The sequence below is a fragment of the Nannospalax galili genome, unplaced genomic scaffold (assembly GCF_000622305.1).
Source record: "Nannospalax galili isolate Female #2095 unplaced genomic scaffold, S.galili_v1.0 scaffold158, whole genome shotgun sequence".
Lineage (NCBI taxonomy): Eukaryota > Metazoa > Chordata > Mammalia > Rodentia > Spalacidae > Nannospalax > Nannospalax galili.
In genome coordinates, this window is record NW_008345290.1 from 9,287,643 (window position 1) to 9,303,303 (window position 15,661).

At 41.2% G+C, this 15,661-nt stretch overlaps 1 protein-coding gene across 1 annotated transcript in view; it reads left to right on the forward strand.

Annotated features, from left to right (window-relative positions):
• Chn2 (chimerin 2) overlaps positions 1-15,661 on the forward strand; it is a 344,103-nt gene that overhangs the window by 259,191 nt on the left and 69,251 nt on the right. The gene's annotated exons all lie outside the window — the stretch shown is intronic.

The following is a 15,661-nucleotide window of genomic DNA, read 5'->3' on the forward strand; positions in this document are numbered from 1 at the left end:
TGGAGGTTTTGGGCATCTGTTATGCTGGCAGAGAAAGTTCCAGCGGTGGCTACTTCATCTGCTATGGCATTTCCTTCAGTAAGAGGTCCTGGGAGAGAGGAGTGGGACCTGATATGCTGGACAAATAATGGAGCCACCTGTTTTTGTAACAGTGTGGAAATTTTAATTAGCAGAGGTGAGATGGGGTTGCCATCTATTTTAATAAAGGAGTGACCTAGCCAGGGGAGTAAATTAATAGCATAAATGCTGTCAGAATAAAGGTTGAAGGGTTTATCAATCTTATCAAGAGCCATATAGATGGCAAAGAGCTCTTTAAATTGTGGGGCTTTATCAGATGGAGGTTGAAAATATATCATAGGTAGGTCATTAGGGGAGTCATATATGACCAATGCAGCCCCTTTTTTTCCTCCATCTGTAAAGGCTGTAATAGTCTCTTTTATGGGTTTATGGCAGAAGAGCCGAGGTGGCTTTCCTAAGCATTGTTGGATGGCTGCCGTTATCGGGAAAAAGGAAAGGGGAAAATTATGCCTTTCTTGGATTTCTTTTTTACGAGCCAGATATGCAAGAAAGTTCCAGACCTGGATCAGATATGTCTGCTGACAGGATCCAGGGTGCAAATTTATACACCTCATTCCAAAATTTTAAGCTTTCTTTTTGGGAGATCTTAAGCCCTCTTGATTTAAGTAAGGCTCTAAGGGAATGAATTTGGAGTTTTTTCTGGTGTGATGTTGAATTACCCATTATAAAAGAAAATAGCGTTGTCTTAGCGTTTAACATTTCTGTAGCAGCCTGACACTAAGGGGTTGGAACACTATGACAGGTTACAAGCCTTAGACTGCAGAAAGGAAAAAAAAAAAAAAATGGCACTTTTAAATATTTTGTTCGGCCAGGTGCTCCGCAGGGGCTAGTTAATTTAAATTCTCACCTAACTGGTTTTAGCTATGGCTTGAATGCCCTGGGGGGGCAGGATAACAAAAGCGATTAGGGAAGTTTGCCTCAGAAGCTGACTCCAAGGCTTATGTGAAGATTTCTTAGAACTTTTGGGACTTTTCTAGCAGTGTTGAGATAGGAAAGTAGTGAAGTGATGGTTTCCAAGAAAACGTGCCTGAAATCAAGATCTCAGGGGATTTTGCTTGGCTCCCACCAGCACAGGCCTTCCCGCAGATTTAAGAAACTGGCGGCCGTCCTAATGACTCTTAAGTGTCTACTGCGTCACCAGGTTTTTATATTAGAAAGATGTTTAGATAGAAGGTCCTTTGTCTACACCTGTACAGGCGGTCGGAGGTCGTTAGGGGGCAGAGAGGCCTTCAGCTAACATCAGGGAGTAGCCCTGACCGGGAAGCTTCAGTTGCCTTTCTGTCTTTAACTTCCTCACGCGAAGACTCTAGACCAGAAACAAAAGGAGGACATTAGAAGAGATTTGCCAGGTCCAGTGTGGGATGGCTTGGGGGCACAGCTGCCTTTTTAGTCTCCCGATGGGAGATGAAGGAAAAAAAAAAGATTTGCGTTGCTCTCCTGGTGGGAGAGATACTCACGAATCCTGCGTTTCAGGGGGCACCAGCTTGCTGGCTGGCGCGGAGTTCAGAGGCTCTCACGTTGAGCGCCAGATATGGGCGTGTGCGGGGATCTCGGGGAGCACCAGCTGCTGGGCGAGGCGCCGGTCTCCCACATGTCGCTGGAGTGCGGCGGGTCCCGCAGGCCGCGTCTGCTGTTCGGGTCCCTGGCTCTCCACTGCTGGGGTGTGCAGGTTTCGCACACCACTTTGGTGAGGGTCTCTGCTACCGGAGCTGGCGGCTCTAGGACCGCTGTCAGCTGCCCGGTCGGGTTCCGTTTCAATTTCCACCATGCACTCCCTCTAAATTCGAGACCCATTGGCCACCAGGTCACAAGGGGAGGTGTGAGAATCGGCAAAAGCAGGGTCTCCATGAGTCGTGGTTTATGAAGAGACAGCCCTCTCCGGAGAGACTGGATCGTAGGCAGTAAGACACAGAACTCAGCTCAGTACCGCTCCTTTATTCAGTGACTCAGCTCGGCTCCAGGTCTTAGTGATTCAGCTCCGATTAATTAGGGGAAACCAGGACATTTATACTGTGGGGGCAGTGGCAAAAGCCTTAATGGATAGGTGCTTTTAGGATGCCCTATTTACATGTGGTGGTGGGCTCCTGCCAGGCTGCCAGACATTGTCTGATTATCACACAGGAAAACCGAGCAGTTCTTATGCCAGAGGCCATGTTTTTGGTAGGGCATCTGTGGCAGCCACTTCAAAAGGTGAGTCAGAAAAAGAATAAAAAGGCGCCCTGCTGATAAAAAAAAGTCTCTACATATGAACTCCGAGCCCCGTGGGCTATCTGGACATGGAGAGACTGCTACCTTACACAGCAGGGGTCCCCAACAGGAAAGTCCCTGAGTCCTTGAAGAAAACAGATTCTCTCTCCCTCAGCAGCCATCAGCTGGCTGGAGCTCCTCAATTAGGGATGGTACCTGTTGAGCACTTCCCTCCACCATGCTAGAGTGCTGGCTGTTATGATCTTCTGCAGGTCTTATGCAGCACCACAGCTGTTGGGAGCAACATCCTTGTCATGCTCATAAGACACTATTTTGCAGAAGTCCTCTGGCTCTTAAAATCTGTCTATCCTTCTTCCATGATGTTCCTCGATCCTTACATACAATTTTGCAGTGAATGAAGGTTATTACAGAGAACCACAACTGGTCAAAGTGTAGAGAATAAATGAATATGGAGTATCTGTCCCCAAATGAGACATTTTGTCTATTTTAGTGTACAAGTTGAAGCATACTGAAGCAGAAAAGCATAAGTAAATGAACACATATACATGTACATACAGATATATATATACTTATATGTTGACACAGTAGAGCTGCAGCTAATCCAAGTAAGACACACAAAGCATAAATCTTTATCATTAAGTAAGGAAAGCATGACAACAAAATCAGGCTACATATCTGTGGGTTGTGCATCAGCAGATTCAACCAACTTCTGATTAAAAATAATCAGGAACAAAATTTCATCTGTATTGAACATATACAGACATTTTCCCTAAGCAACCTCTATAGGCATGGCATGACACAGGTACACTTACACATATGCAGGCAATACACTCATACACAAAAAAATAAAAATAATAAAATATAAAAAAACCATTTGGGTTAGGGTTTGCATCAAGTTAAGTATTACAAGTAACCTTAAATAACCTGAAAGTGCAGGAGGCACAGCAAATCAGGCTCTATTTAATGTAAAAAATTCGAGTGACCTTGGATTGTGGGGTGGGGTGTCCTGGGACCAATTCTGTATAGATACCTAGAGATGTCTGTGTCTCATGCAACAACACAGATTGATTCCTCATGTGTCCTTCATTGGTTTCTGTAGCTCTGCTTCATTATACCACTATTCCAGGACGCAAGCTGAAGGAACAGCCCTTATCTGAGATGTGCTAGCTACAGGAAGGGGAAAGAAGAAGAAAAGTTAGCAGAGCCATACAAAGGGCCTTAAGCACCATCTCAGTAGTGAGTGACATTGCTACCACTCAAAACAAGTCACATGGCCAGGACTAGCAGGTTCCCAGCCGAAAAGTGGAGCCTCTTTAGGGGAGGGGCAGAAATCCTTTTTCCCAGATAAGGCTTCTCTCAGCCTTGCTTTGGAGAAGATACAACCCAAGGGCCTTGCTTCCTCATCAACTCTCCAGGCTTCTGAAACTTTAGAATTGTGAAAGAAAGCCATTAGCATCCATGAATTTTATTTATCCTATTGTGAAAAGTAATATATTCTTTAAAACTTGATTTTCTATAGCAAATAAATAAATGATGAAGTATAAATAATTGAAGTCTATGTATTTCTGCACTTGGGAATATGATTATGGGGAAATCATCCTATTTCAGCCCTTTGTAGCTAACACTGATAAATTCTGTTTCCCCTTTGTTTCAGCTATGACTGCTGAATATCAAGTTGTCCCCAACATAATAGTGTAAAATTTCAATAAGCAGTATCTGTTAATGATTTTGCATGTCAGCCAGGACTTTTCAGAGATGGTTCACCTCTGTTCCACATGGCTTTGTGTAGAGGTTCCACCAGGTCTGAGAAGTGAGCAATGACATCACACATACTTGACATTCACATCAACTTCTGTTAGTCCATAGCTAACAGAGATGGAAATAAATGAGCGAGGATATTAAGACAGCCATTATAATTGACTTCAAGTTGGATTCCATATATTTTAGAAGATAAGAATGGAATTTACAAAACCATCTAAATTTAACTTTTAGAGGTCAGGAACCTTCAGTGCAGGACCTGGAGATGCACTGCATGTTATTAACAGCAAAATATCAACTGCAGGAATAAACAACATGGAAAAGAAGGACAGGGATAAGAACACCCAGAAAAGGGATTTTTACGTGAAAAAAGGTACCTTTGAGCTGTGGGATAACTTCAAATAATCTACTATGCACTCAGTTGAAGTCTCCAAAGAGATGAGAAAGAAAAAGACAGAAGAAGTGTTTGAAGAAATAATGGCCAGAAATGTTTCCAAATGTGTTGAAGTTCCATACCAAGAGAAATGTCAAAATCTATAACCAAAAAATGTGATCAGAGTGTTCTGATCCAATGATAGGAGCTAGAGGGAACTACCCAGGGTAGTAGATATATTAATATTCTTAAATGTGGTGGTAGTTGTGTGTGTGTGTGTGTGTGTGTGTGTGTGTGTACATACACGATGTAAGTGGCAAGTAGCATTTCCACTGTATACTTCAAATAAGCATACTTTGTTGTCTGTCAATCAAATCCCCAATAAAACTGATCTATTAAAAGCAAACAATAACCCAACCTTCAGTGTACTTTAGAATCACCAGGGAGCTTTGTAAAAACACAGTCTCTATCCTCAGAGGTTCTGGTTCAGTTAGTATGGAACACGGCCCAAGTACCCATACTTTTTAAAGTTTGGAAGCCAATTCTTTTTGGTAAGATTTTCTTTTTAATATTCTACAATCAAGAAACTGCAGAAACTTCCTCCATTGACCTAATTAGTAGTTAATGACCTTTATTCTGAATAAGTAGCCTTCTAATCAGGAACATGACCCCTCGATACACAATGATAATGTCTGACTTCTGCGGCTCCTTTTACCAGTTCTTTTCCTGACAGGTGTAATATACATCATGATATTAAAGGTGAGATTCGGATACTTCTTTATTGAAACTTTGTGAGAGGTTCTTGTAGGAACGTTAATAGGTTCTCATGTATGCTGGATAGCTTTAGTGTTAACTTGACACACCTGGGTTGAGGGAGCCTCAATTGGGGAATTTCCTCCATAGGACTGGCCTGTTGCCATGTCTGTGGGGCATCTTCTTGATTGTTGAGTGATGTGGGAGGGCTCATCCCACTGTAGGTGGTGCCACCCCTGGGTAAATGGGCCTGTGTTGCATAAGAAAGCAGGCTGAGCAGGGGCCAGAGGAGCAAGTCAGTAAGCAGCGTTCCTCCATGGCTTGTGCTTCAGCTCCTGCCTCCAGGTTCCTGCCCTGAGTTCCTACCTTGGGCTTCCTGATGAACTGTGACCTAAGAGATGTAAGCCAAATAAACCCTTTCATCCTCAAGTTGGTATTGGTCAGAGTATTTTGTCACAGCAATGAACAAACAAACTAGAACATCATGTTTCCAAAACTTTACATTGTCATGAATGAATTGGATCCTTGCATTTCAGTCATTAAGAGGTGGTACTTTAGAAGAACCTTGTTGGTGCTGCAGGTCAGACATGGTGCAGAACTGGGCACCTGAGGTCTTCTGAAATCTACCTGAAGAAGTCTTCGATGACTTTCTCTTGGTTTAAGGTAGTCTTTACCATAGTATTATACACCTTGCAGTGTCACTGTCCCACTTAAAGTTGTCCTTCACCCCACTCAGGCTCATAGGAATCTAACATGCTTGCTGGGGGCCTGCCTCAGAGGATCACTGCTCCCCCCTTTACCCTCTAGCTTCCAGCAATACCAACATTCATTTTTGAATTGGCTTACTGTCTAACTCACTCAAGTCTTTCCATTCCTGTGCCCTTTTCTTGAAATCCTCTCCTGACTGGTTCTATTGCTGCCATTCTCCTCATCTTTCAAGTCTCAGAGAAGCTATCCTTGCCCAAGGGAGGCAAGAGAGTCTTATATTCCATGACACACCCTGTGTCCCCCACCTTATCAGCCATGGCTGTGTATTAGGTTGCCTGCTGATTTCTGTTATTCCCCAATGTAATTATAAACTCTCTGAAGGAAGAAACCTAGCATTGCCTCCAGCACAGGGCCTGGCTCCAAAGAAGTATAAATAGATGCTGAATTGAAAGTTCTAGAAAAATGATGTTATACAGCCCTGTATCAAAACTAGAGGTTCTGATTTACAAATCACCAGTCATCATTGACATTCAGCCATAGAACCTCTACCCGACTTGAAGACTTTGATAACTTTGTAACCTTAAGGTTTGGTCAATAATGTAAGCTTTGCACAATACTGGACATACACAAGGGGAAATGAAGTGTTTCCTCATTGTGTCATCTAGGGAGAAAAAGAATCAACCCAATAATTATAGGAAACTTGGAGTCTCAAAAAATTAAGTTTTATTAGGGTTATAGAAACTCAGAGTATTGGCAAGAATACCCTACATGCCAGAAAACTCATTCTGGAGAGGTGTTACAGAAAAGCTTCAGAGACCCTGGAATTAGTTCAAGTTCAAATCTTTTTTCAGTTCTATTGCAGAGCTGAATAAGCTTTACTTTATAAATAAAGTTTTATTAGGACATAGCCCCATCCATTTGTTTAAGCATAGACCAAGGACTGGCCATTGTGCTGTAAGAGCAGAATCAGTCCTAAAAGGACTAAAATCCTTAAATATACTTTGACATCCATATCTATTGACTAACCAATCACAGACGGAAAATTTTGGACAAAGAAAAATTGTATCTGTGCTGAAAATTATTCTCCAAAGATGATTTAAAATATATAGGATGTGCATGGGAGTCTATGCAAATATTTTGGCACTTTGTGAAGGACTTGAACATCTGTGAAATTTGGTACAGGGGTGGTGCTGAAAATAGCTCCCTGCAACTGCAGAGGGATGGCTGTGTACCTACTGTCACTTGACAATGCCGGAGTTTCAGGCTAGCAGTTGAAAAAGATCATCTCCACTTATGAAGAAACGTTTAGGAAGTCTCTCACATGGTATATATAATGTTGGTCCCTGGTTGACCCAAATGGATGTTGGCTATGACTGATACTACAGTGACCATGACTGAGGCAGAGCCAAGGCCCTTTGCAGAGGGCAGTGATACCAGTGTCCACAGCATGCAGAATCATTCAAGCAAAGATCAAGCACAAAGACAGGAGGACTAGAGGTGCATGAAACTAGATGTTGCCAGAATGGGTTTCTTTCGAGCAAACACCATCGGTTCCATTTTTTTTCCCATCAGAGAGACAATGGATGTCAAGCCTCACTTGATCCAGGATCCTCCTTAGGGAATGCAGCAGTGCTTTAAGAAATCCAGGGGGTGTATTTTACTTTTACTTACAGAACATTTGTAAATAGAAGATTCCTGTCATCTGTAGGGTGCACATTTGTTTGCCTATGAGCATGAGTCAGCAGCTATCACAGAACAAGTAATCTGAGCCGGAAGAGAAGTCAGGTCAGCAGAAAAGGAGTGAGGCGAGTTTCCAGAAAGTTGCGGCAGGCAAAATAACGGCTCCAAAGACAACGGATACCAATCCTGGACCCCTTTTGGAAACGGAGCCTTGAAGATGTGACCACATTTAAGATTTTAAGATAAAGGTTGTCGTGGATTATCCAGTGGCCATTAAATATCACAAATGTCTTCCCAAGGGAGATGTAAACAGACAAATCCAGAGGAGAAGTTTATGTGAACATGAAGCAGAGAGACAATTGATGATCCTGGAGGAATACACAAGGGAGCAAAGGACAGCAGTCAGGAAAAGATTTGTTCCTAGAACCTCTGGAGGGAGTTCTCTCCCTATAGTCTTGGATTTCAACGAGAGCTTGATCTCCAGTTTCTGGTCTTCAGAATTAAAGGAGGATAAAGTGTGCTGTTTGAGGCCTTCAAGTTTGTGGTTATTTGTTATGGCAAGCACAGACAATTCATAGAGGTGTATCTATCAAATGAACAGTATGGGCAAGTAACTCATTCTTTTTTGTATCATAATAATTGAGGGAAAAAAAGAGGCAACAGCCCCCTCCCAAAATTCTTCTTTCACCCATACAGCGAGGGACACATGGTAAAGAGCACAAGTTACTGAGCTGGAGGATTGGAGAGAGCCTGGTGGAGCAAGATACCGCAAAAGAAAAGCTAGAGACCTGAGAGGCAAGAATCCCAGAAGTCTTAGATAGCTAGTTGGAGACGCAAGGCTTACTCTCTTCCATGCTCTGTGTTTGCTTATAACAGAGCATCTGCTGTCCACATTAGCTCATTTGCTGTTTCACCTTATATGAACATAAATTATACAAGGACAGAGACTCATCTATTACAGTGTCTGCTTCTCTGTTGTTGAGAACAGGGCCTAGAACGTAGTAGGTGCTCAGTAAATAGTTACTCAAGGTATAAGTGAAATCAAGCAGGTAAAACTTTGGATTAAATGTGTCATGGTATTGGAACCCTAGATTAGCATCAAGATTAATCAAAACACAAATGTACCTGTTTGAAAATTACTTGGTCTCAATCCACGGTGAGATCAGTAGAGAAGTACAGAGCCTTCAGACCACATGTTAGTGCCTTTAGAAATTCATGGATTAAAAAAAATAGCGTAGTCAATAAAAGCCATTATAAATTCAGTCATGCTTTTAATTACTTTGTATTAGTTATAACATGCTTACTTCATTCAATGGTCATATATGTGAGGAAGAGACATATTTTGAGAAGGGTATATGTATCACAAATATTAATAGCTCTGTAATAATCATGAGCCCCCAGGAGTACATAACCTGTAAGCTCAGTGTTATAGACAAACCTATTCAGGAAAACTAGGGCATGAACTATTCTGTGATTGGACCAGGATCCTAAAATCTCAATAGTGTTCAAGACAGGAACAATCTCAGGGGTGATGTCTTCTGAATCCCATCCCAGTGTGTTTCAGTAGCCCCTCATTAAATGTGGCCATGAACTTCCTAAACATCATCTCATGAATCACCTGATGTGACCTGAGTCTGGTTACATAGTCGTCTGATTATGACAGCCACATCTCTGATGGAAGATAGCAGGGCAGCTAGGGCCTGTCTGGCACAGGGCCAGTTTCGTGGGTCTGTAGCCTGCCTTACCTCACAGGCTAGCACTTACAAAAACTGCTCTTGATTTAATGCTCAGAAATTACAGTTCTTAATTTTCAAAAAAATGGCCACACATTTTCATTTACTACAGAGCCCTGCAAAGTATATAGCCAGGACTGTGTAAGCAAGTCTTTTTGGACCTAACTTCATTTTATTCTTAGCTTGCTCATTGAAGAGACATTGCCTTTGTTTCGCTGGTCAGGATCTGGTGGAACATCAGCTCTAAGATGAAGACTTGCAGTATTCCAAGGCTGTGGACTTGAAGGAGGGGCAGGACATAAGTATAAATTTAAGGAGGCTTTCACCCTGTGTTCAAAAGAAAGGTCTGCAGCTGAAAGTGAGTCTTCTTAAGATCTGGACCTCACTGACCTCACCATCGGCTCTGCTTGGAAGAGCCTGCAGCACCTGTGGGAGCCTATGCTCCTCCAGCACCCTGTACTGTTCCCTCCTGCTTCCTTGCTTCTATGTCTGGGCCTCTGTGATCAATAGCTTCACCAATCTGATCAAAAGATGCACTTTTTCTTACATTTATTTGAACTTACATGTTATTTGTCCAGTCTTTGTTGAAAATTGCATTTCTCTCTTCTCTGCAAGATTCAAGTGTATTAACATTCAGTGTTTATAGGAAGAGTGAAAGAGAAGGGGGCATCAGTGGTAACATCCATTGTATCCCACTGTAAGAGCAGTGTGTAGCGGTGGAGAGAGTTTGGAAAAGCTTGCTTCTTATCTTAACTATTGCCAAGCCTCCAGATGACCCTAAGCAATACTTCATACATTCTCAGGCTATAAAATTGGAATAATAAAGTTACGTCTGCAAGCATGATTTTTATGGTTGATGAACTGATGTGTCTGAATGTGCTTTGCAAATTGGAAAGTATTAGTTGCTTAATGATACTGTTGACTCAAGTCTTAAAGGAGTTGTTCTGTAAGATGGGTCATTCTACATTGCCACCTGTCATCTGCCAAGGTGAAGCATAAATTATGTAGTATTGCATGATGTGAGTTAGGCCATGAAATAGGTTTTAGGAAGGAAATGAAGAAACTGGTGAAGTCAGGGTTAGCCAGATCAGAGAAGATAAAAGGGCCTGGGTGTTCCAGGAAGGACTTACCTCGCCTTGGCCCCACTCCAGCCTTCTCAACCTATTCATATATTGTACCTTTGTTAGTAGGGAGATAATGAAACTCCCTTGGTATCAGGCAGCCTGGGTTGGGAATGCCAGGTGTTTACAGGAATTGTCTGGAAAAGCAAGCTTTCAGAAACTGGGGGCTTTGGGTCACAAAAATGTTATTGTGAGGGAGGTCACTTATTTCATAGAAAGGGTTTGTGTTCAATCTCACTAGTCATGAGAGAGTGAGGGCCTCACCTCCACAGCTCCCTAACCTAATAACCCAGGGAGAGCCCCCAGATTATTTCAGACAATCCTCCATGTATTTCAGGAACACCCCAGTGCTAAGCATACTATGTTATGACTGCAAATAATGGTGGTTGATATAGATTTCATAGGAAAATTGGGCCCAGACTAAGTCTGAATTCATCATTAGTGAGCTACTGTGAGAATTCTATTTTAAAAGAGCCATTTGAATTCTTTAGGCCAAAGTGCAATCATATTTGACTCCCCCGACTAGTCTGCGGCTGCTTTTCCAGGAGTGTTGAGACTTGTGCATCCCACAACGCTGCCCTCACTCATGCTTCTCATCCTGACATGATGCCTCCCAAACCCTCTCCGGCTTGAAGTCTCTGTCTTATTAAGTGTCTTATTAAATGAGGAGAAGTTTAGTCAATACAACAGGATGGGGGAAACCACAGAAGTACTCGAACAGCAACATAATATAAAATGTTCACAACATGCTCGGGGAACTTAGTGGTAAAACAGTTAATTTTATCAATGATGAGGGCTCGGGAATATTTCAAAAAGGAGATGATATTTGGCCTGTATTATTAAGGAAAAGCACATTGCTTTAGGGCAAAGAACAGGAAGAAGAAACAAGGTGCCAAGATGAAAGACTTTAGATGTGACATAAGAACAAAGTGTTTAGAACAGTGTGTGGCACAGAGTAGGAGGATGTCCATGGTACTAGTACTCAATGATTTTATCTAGTCAAGAAACATTGCATGCCCAAAACAGATAGACTACAGGGCAGGAAGGTAAGGAAATCAAACTCAAGTGTGTAGCTCAAGATCTTGGGAGTGTGTGTGTGTGTGTTTGTTTGTGTGTGTGTGTGTGTGTGTGTGTGTGTGGCTATGCGAATATGTGTGAGCTAGAGGACCACCTTGGGTTTTGCTCCCCAGGCAATGTGGTAGTTTTTGTTTTGTTTTGTTTTGTTTTGTTTTGGAGACAGGATCTCCCAGCTAGAGTATACTACAAACGTTGGATTTTTATTTGTATTACATTTTAGCCAATGAATCCACAATCAGTAATATCTCAGTAAGGATGGACTAGGTTAGATCACAATAAAAAAATTCCCACATGTCAGGGTCTTAAAACATCAAACAGTTATTTCTTATCCTGTTTCATGCCTGCCACAGGATGACAGTAACATTTACTCGATATTGTCCTCTTCCTATGACTTGGCCTCAAAGTCTCTCTCTCTCTCTCTCTCTCTCTCTCTCTCTCACACACACACACACACACACACACACACATACATACACACACACACGTATATATACATGTTATGTATAGCCACAGCAAGTCACACACCACACTTAACTTCAAATGGTACAGAGCAGTAGCATTGCTTATATGACTGTGCCCATTGCTCAAAGCTCATAGAGCGAGTTTTTCTGGGTCTTAGTTACACATCAACATTTCTGACTTTAAAAACACTTCAATATATTTTTAAGCAGTTAAGTTTCCAACTTACTAAAATAATTTCAACAACCATTTAAAATATTCTTTGATTCCTAAAAGATAAATTTCATGAACATCCTTTAAGGATGCCATCACCTATGATGCACTGCTAAAGGCAATTGAAATGCTTCCCTGTGGAGCAGGGATGGGGAGACCTGGGAGGCAGCTTTTGCATGTTTCCATAGGGTGGACTTTCCTACCTTGAGTTCACACCAACACTGTGATGTCATTGAACTAGATGGGAAGAAATGTGATTCCAGGACACCACTAAAAATGTGCTGTCAGTCTGGGAAGATGGCTCAGTGGGCAAAGGCACTTGCCAAGTCTGACAACCTGAGTGTGATCCCCAAGTCCCACATCGTGGAAAGAGAGAAACCAACTCCAGAAAGCTGTCCTCTGACCTCCACAAGCGTACTATGCCATGCACATGTGTGGACACACACACACACAAATAATAAATAAATTATAAAATATTAGAAAAAATATAAACATGTGCCCTCATTGTATCATATTTTTCAGAGACCTTATGAAAGTCTTCAGTTTGCTGGTAACTCAGAATTAGTACAACCCAAGTTTTGCACAAAATTTTATAGAGGGACTGGGGATGTGGCTCAGTGGTATAGTACTTGCCTAGAATGCTAGAGGCCCTGAGCTTCATACCCAACACAATAATAATAGGAGTGCGTAAGAATTGTTTTGAAGTATTTTTTACATTTGTGCATGTGGACACATGTGTGCCATATTGTGCTTGTGGAGGTCAGAGAATAATTTGCAGAAGTTGATCTCCTTTCTATTCTGTGGGTTCTAAGGGAAAACTCAGATCTTTAGACTTGACAGCAAATGTCTTTAAAATTAAGCCATCTTACCAGCCCCTAACTTATTTTATTTTATGTTTGTGACTGTTTTGCCTGCATATATGTAAGACCACCATGTGTGCGCAGTACCTGCAGAGAACAGAAGAGGGCATCGAATCCCCTGGAATTGGAGTTACAGACAGCTGTGAGCCACCACTTAGGTGCTGAGAACCGAATCCTGATCCTTTGCAAGACGAGCCAGATCTCTTAACCACTGAGCCATCTCTCCAGCCCCCCATAAAATTTTTAATCCCCTGGGAATTTATTGGTGAAGCAATTTTACCATATAAATTTACATTTGTTAAATTTTAATACATAATTTATATTTATAAATATGAATATATTTATAATAACATTTTAATTTATATTTAATACAAATATTGCTATAATTCCAATACTACAATTTTGAAAAATAATCCAGTGAAACATATTAGAAATTAAAAGTTAGGCACTGGAGAAAGGGCTCAGTGGTTAAGGGCACTGGCTCATCTTGCTAACAACCATCTTTAACATCAGTTACAGACCAGTTACAGACGATCTGATGCCCTCTTCTGGCCTTCCATGGACATTGCATGCATGGGTATATTTACATGCATGCAGACAAAACACTCATACACCTAAAATCAAAATAAATAAATAAAAATTTAAACTTTTTTTTTAAATTAGCACTTTAGAAGCCATCTAGTCACTTCACAACTGAGGACACCAAGAAGGGTAAAAGTCATACCCCATGTCGCTCCTCTGCCTACAGACAGTCAGATGGAAATCTGGACCCAGGTCGCCTGACTTCCTTGCTAAATGTCTTCGTGGTTTTGCTCCACTCTGCAGGGGTGTGGGGCTCCATTTTTTTACTGCAAACCATCATTCCTAGTTCAAGTGTCCATCTTACAAACATTATTTTTCCCAAAGGTTAAAACAACCAGGTGGGTTGAAGGATCTAAGGAGGGACCATCAGGATGGGGGGAAAGGGGAGGGGAAGAGAATCAACAAAAATGCATTTTACTTGAAAATGCCACTGTGAAACCTAATACTTTACATGCTATTAAGTTTTTTTATTTTTAAAAAATCCAACTAAGTTCCACCAGAAAACTCCTAGAACTGATCAACACTTTCAGAATAGTGATAGGTTATAAAATCAATCTACAAAAATCAGTAGCCTTTCTATATACCAATAGCAAGCTTTTGGAGAAAGAGTACAGGGGAATGCGCCCATTCACAATTGCTGCAAAAATAAAATAACTTAGAATAAATCTGAACAAAGACACCAAAGATCTCTACAATGAAAATTTTAAATCATTAAAGAAAGAGATTGAGGAAGACATCAGGAGATGGAAGGCCCTCCATGCTCATGGATTAGAAGAATTAATATTGTGCAATGACCATCTGACCAAAAGCAACATATAGATTCAATGCAATGCCAATCAAAATCCCCTGACATACTTTACACAATTAGAAAAAATATCCTTAAATTCATGTGGAAGCACAAAAGACCCCAGATAGCCAAAGCAACCCTGAGCACAAAGAGCAATGCTGGGGGGCGGATTACTATACCAGATCTCAAAGTCTACTTCAGAGCTATAGTCATAAAAACAGCAAGGTACTGGAACAAAAATAGACACATAGATCAATGGAACATCATAGAAAATCCAAACCCGAGTACACACAATTTCAGCCACCTGATATTTGACAAAGCTGCCAAGAACACCCAGTGGAGGAAAGACAGCATCTTCAACAAATGGTGCTGGCAAAACTGGATCTCCACCTGTTGAAGAATGAAACTAGATCCTTATCATTCACCTTGAACAAAAGTCAGCTCCAAATGGATCAAAGACCTCAATGTGAAACTGGAAACCCTGAAACTATTAGAAGAAAATATTGGCAGTAACTTACAAGATATAGGTGTAAGAAAGGATTTTCAAAATTGGACAGAGTTGCTCAGCAATCAACAAGTGGGACCTCATTAAACTAAAAAGCTTCTTTTGTACAGCAAAAGAAACAATCAAATAAGGAAAGAGAAAACCCACAGAATGGGAAAGAAATCTTCACCAATGACACATCTGACAGAGGTTTAACATCCAGATTATATAAAGAACTCAGAAAACAAAGAATCAAGAAACCAAATGACCCAATTAAAAGATGGGCTAAAGATCTAAACAGAATTCTCAAAGGAAGAAATAAAGATGGCTAAGAAACATCTCAAAAACTGTTCAACATCCTTAGCAATTAGGGAAATGCAAATTAAAACCACCCTAAGGTATCACCTTACCCCAATCATACTGGCTAGGATCAAGAGAACAAATGATACCAAATGCTGGCAAGGATGTGGAGAAAGGGGAACACTCATTCACTGCCGGTGGGATTGAAAACTCATGCAACCTCTATGGAAAACAGTGTGGAGAACTCTTAAAAAACTAAAAATGAACCTACCATATGACCCACTTATACCACTCCTTGGCATATACCTAAAGGACTCATCCTATTGTAGAGACACTTGTACAACCACGTTTGTTGCTGCTTTTTTCACAATAGCTAAGAGATAGAAGCAACCTAAGTGTCCCTCAACTGATGAGTGGTTAATAAAAATGTGGTATATTTACACAATGGAGTTCTATTCAGCAGTAAAGAAAGATGAAATAATGAAAT